Source organism: Rutilus rutilus (genome assembly GCF_951802725.1).
Source record: "Rutilus rutilus genome assembly, chromosome: 2".
NCBI classification, from domain to species: Eukaryota; Metazoa; Chordata; class Actinopteri; order Cypriniformes; family Leuciscidae; genus Rutilus; species Rutilus rutilus.
The window spans coordinates 27,164,113-27,169,312 of record NC_140210.1 but is presented as its reverse complement, the minus strand read 5'-3'; positions in this window follow the sequence as shown (position 1 = coordinate 27,169,312).

Below are 5,200 nucleotides of genomic sequence, written 5' to 3'. Positions count from 1 at the left end.
TTCGCACACCGGAAAGAGGCCCCTAGAAGGAGTGACGAGCCGAGACATCCCCCACCTCGCATGGTCTGGGGAGCTCGTGACCGTCCGATGCCCCGTCAGCGCCCCCATAGATGCGTTGACCTGAGGCAACCAACAAAACCCACTGCTTCAGCTTAGCAGGGGCGTTCCTGATCCACGTGTCAGGAAACAGAGAACTTCCCCCATCTCAGAAGGGAGGGACAGACCGCTGAAGAGTATCTGTTTCCCCTCGAGATCAAAATCTGTCATACCCCCCGCCATGCACGCTGGGGATGCAGAGTCAGCCTGCCAAAACCATCTTCCTGTATTGAAGGATGGAGACACTCAAGGCTATCTCCCATCAATGCATCTTCTCACTCAAGCTGTTTCACCCACGGAAGGAGGCGCATCTGGCTTTCTCCTCGCGTCGAATGCTCCAGCCCCTATGCTAGACCCCGGAATGAGAGAGACCTCGGTGACCCCTGTGGGCCAATCTTCACAGTCAAAGGATGCCTCAGGCCCTTCTTCGGCTGTTTTAGCTCTGTGCCCACCACCTCTCGCTGGCAGACACTCAGAGAGTCTGGCGGCAAGGCCCCTCCCAGGGCACATTCCCGTGCAGCCCTTGTCTCACCACCTAGCAGCGTGGAGACTTCTGCCAGGTGTGTCGCGCTGGGTTCTCCGCACAATCCAATTCGGATACACACTCCAGTTCTGCCGTAACCCTCCTTGCTTCAATGGGGTTCACCCCACTGTCACGAACAGCACCCTAGAGGCTTCTGTTCTACAGCAAAAAGTAACGTCCCTCCTCCTGAAGGGAGCGATAGAGGAGGTTCCTCCTTCAGACTTGGACCGCAGTTTCTTCAGCCGCTACTTCCTCATCCCAAAAAAGGATGGGGGTCTGCGTCCCATATTGGACCTGCGTCCCCTGAATTTTTCCCTTTACAAAGGTAAGTTCAAGATGTTGACGTTGAAAACTATCCTGGCGCAGATTTGAACAGGGGACTGGTTCGTCACCGTGGACCTGAAGGACGCTTATTTCCACATCCAGGTCATTCCATGGCACAGGAAGTTCCTCCGGTTTGCCTTTGGGGGAAAGGCATATCAGTATCGGATCCTTCCTTTTGGTCTAGCTCTGGCTCCGCGGACGTTCTCCAAGTGCATTGATGCAGCTCTGGCCCCCTTGAGACTCCAGGGCATCCGTGTGCTAAATTATCTAGATGACTGGCTCATTCTGGCTCATTCCAGAGAGTTGGTGTGTCGTCACAGGGACGTCCTTCTCCACCACCTCCGGTCTCGGTCTCAGGTTGAATGCTCAAAAGAGTGTCTTAACTCCTTCTCAGCAGACCACTTTCCTGGGTGTCCAACTCGATTCTCTCCCCTATGCAGGCCCGTCTGGCCCCTGCTCAAGTTTCCAGTCTCCGTGTGTGCTTGGCCCGCTTCAGGCTCGGCCATCGTGTAGCGGTGGGCATATGTCGCAGGCTTCTGGGGCTCATGGCAGCAGCCTCTCCTGTGCTGCCCTTAGGTCTCCTTCATATGAGACCATTCCTGTGGTGGATGAAACTCAGGGGCATCCGCCCTTCTTGGTCTGCCTTCCGCCTGCTGAGAGTGTCGCGCATTTGCCTTTGCGCTCTTTGGAGGTAGAAAGACTCCCCCTTTTTACTTCAGGCGGTCAAGATGGGTGTAGTCTGCTGTTGCCAGGTTGTCACAACGGACGCCTCTCTGACTGGTTGGGGTGCGGTCTTCGAGGGCAGACCTCGTGTGGTGTTTGGACGGGCGAGCTTCTCTCGTGGCACATAAATTGCCTCGAGTTGCGAGCCATCTCTCTGGCTCTGGATCATTTTCTCCTGGCCCTGATGGGCTGTCATGTCATTGTCAGGACGGACAACATGGCAGTGGTGTCCCATGTAAATCGCCAGGGAGGCTCGCGGTCGCGCACCCTTGACAGACTTGCGCGCTGCCTCCTCCTTTGGGCTCAAGACAGTTTTCTTTCGCTGAGAGCAGTTCACGTTCCAGGGGACCTAAACGTCACAGCAGACTTTCTGTCGAGACAGAAGCTCAAGTCGGGGGAGTGGATGTTGCACCGCCAAACAGTGGCTCAAATTTTTCCCTGTCTCATCCGACGCCTCTGGGGATAGATGCCCTCGCTCATCCGTCACCGGAGTTGAGACTGTATGCATTCCCTCCGGTCAAGTTAATCCCTGCAGTCATTTGCAGAGTGAGGGAGTGTGGAATCCACCTCCTTCTGGTAGCCCCATTCTGGCCATACCAGACGTGGTTCTCGGAACTGAGCTTCCTGGGAGAGGGGTCCCCTTTGCAGATTCCTATCAGGAGAGATCTGCTGTCTCAGCTCCAGGGCAGGATTTGGCATCCTCGTCCCAAGATATGGATGCTGTAGGTGTGGCCGATAAGGGGCAATCGTTAGCGACAGTAGCGTCTGGTCTTCCCACTGATGTTTGGGAGACCATTGATAACGCTCGTGTGCCTTCTACTAGACGGCTGTATTTCTCTAAGTGGAAGGTTTTTGAGTCTTGGTGTTCAGCTCATGCAGTGGACTCAGTCAGCTGCCCGGTCGGTTCTGTGCTAGAATTCCTGTAGGATAAGTTTGTGGCTGGAGTAGCTGCTTCCACCTTGAGAGTTTATGCCGCGGCTATCGCCGTCTATCGGAAGTCAGACTGGAAGCCCCCAGGTTTCACTTAGGTAGACACTGTCTGGTCTCCTCGTTTATGCGTGGAGTTATGTCCCCAAAGTTTTGTCCACGTCATTCCGCTCTCAAGTGGTTGTGCTTCACTCTTTCTGTCCCCCTCCTTTTTCCTCTACTGAGGAGGAGAAGCATAATTTGCTTTAAAGGCATACGTGGACCGCTCTGGCCAGTGGCGCAAGTTGTCTCAGTTGTTCGTATGCTTTGGGGCTGGCCGTCGAGGGCGCGTTCACTATATAAAGGGCGAGTGACGTAGCGCGGCTGAGGAGGCGCCTGTACCATCAGCCCAATGAATTGGTGTGATTCTATAAGGATTCAGACAATCGGCACTGCCCTGAGGGCGTTCCCATTGCGTCATCGCTACGCAGCATCTCGTTCGCTATTTAGAGAACATGGGTTACGCGAGTAACCCGAAACGTTCTCAACTAGAGGGGCAGGGCCTATTAGGGCGTTCAGCAAACTTTCAAGGGGGCCTCGAGATAACTAATTATATAAAATAAGACAAAACAATGATTAAAATCAGCTAAATCAAGATATTTCTTATTTTAATTCACCCCTTCAACAGTTGTTGAAAAAAAAACAGAGTTCCCTCTGTCTTGGAAAACCTGGTTATATGAGGAAGCCTAATTTTAAGTGTGTGATTTTTAGACCTGGAAAGGTCATGTAAATTAATAAATTTAAATTAATACAATTTTGTTGCTGTAAAATATTTTAGCAGTTTTGCTAAATTGCTAAAATGTAAAAATCGTTATCCTTACTCCAGTATTCATGAAAAACTGAAAAGTCATGTACATTCAGAAGTAAAAAAGATTGGGAATGTTGTTGTTGGAATAGGCCTTTGAATGTTAATGTGGACAATCAAAACATATACAGTGTAGGGGTTACCCTGACGCTCAAAAGTTTGATGCATTTTAAAATGAGTCAACATTAAAGTAGTCAGAGGCCCAGGGCCTTGAGCTTAAAGGCCTGTATTCACCTAAAACACAAAAACAAGGCACTGCCAAAGTCAAATTGATATTGAACAGTGCTTGAATGTGTTCCAGTTACTGTTGGCACAATGTGAAATAAATAAGGAAATGAGAAATGTTATTCATCCCAGTCCAGGAACCTCCTCAGCATTAATAGTGGCATCTGAAATCATTATAACAGCTTTGACATTGTACATGATTGTTTAAATGTGTTAAACACTTGTTCATTTTTGTAAGTGTGACTTCATTTCTCACATATGCTACTTTATTTCTTATATCTGTGACAATTTCTTGTATTTTGGACATTGCATCTTGCAATTAAAATACTGCAGGAAGATCATTTTGATATTTATCAGTCAAGTTACAGATGAGAGGCTAAATATCTTAGTAACAGTGGTTTTTATTACACAGAAGAAAGAAAGTCATACAGGTTTGGAATGACATGAGGGTGAGTGAGTTTTGGTCGATCTATCCCTTTAATTTACAATTGCACCTGGACAACAACTCACTGTAAGACAGTCTACCCTTTGCTGTAAAGATTTCTGTATAATGAGAATATATTGTTTGTTTGTTTTGTCTGTTTTTGCCATTTCCTTGTCACATATATGTGTGAGTGTGTGCATGCTCTCACTCAAGCTGCTTGACAGGGGCACTGGGTGCTTGAGAGGACTTATGTCCCTTTGCTGGACTTCTGACAGCTGGATTGGCTTGTTTTCCCTCCCTCTCCCTGGGGGCTTCGCTGTCAGCTCTATACTCAGGCAGATTGTGAAGAGAGAGATTAATGGACAATGAGGATGGCAGAAAGGGAGAGACATCGAGAGAGGGAGAAGAGAAAAAAGGATGAGAGGAGGCCAACTGCCATCTGCTCATTTCCTTTTAATGGACAAAGCAAACAGCAGGAGACAGTGCTGCCGACAAATCTGGATTTTCTTTATTACAAGAATACACACTCTAATTTGTTGAGGTTGACAAAGACAGAAACATAAATACTTTTTCTTCTATTGAGGTCTTTAACTCTCCATTCTTCTGTTCTTTTTTCAAGTAAACAAGTGTGATTTGGTCATGTCTGTCTGGCTTTCAGGTTGGTTTCTATTTAGCTTCCATTTTTGAAAAATGCATGTTATAAATGAGCAGACAAAAAACAAAACAAAACAAAAAACATGATGTACATCAGAAAAATATTGACCATCTTGGTTCAGTTTGAATTTGACATTGGATGTTATGTTATGTACAATTAGCTACTTCCAGTGAATAAACATGACTGTCACAAAATTATGTGGTTTCCCGTCTTAATGACTAACACCAGGCATTTCCCTTCACTTATCTGTTGGCTCTATCACCACCGTCTGTGAAAGCCTTACTTCCTTTTTAAATATCATATTAATTACAGCTTCAAGGAAAGTCAAAATGGTTTTATTTAGCATTAGCTAAACATCAGTGAGAAATTAGATTGGAGAGGTAGGAAAGAAAAACAAGTGGTTAAGAATTTATTATACAGTATATGCCTGTTTAGCTTCCTATTAGCACACATTTCAAT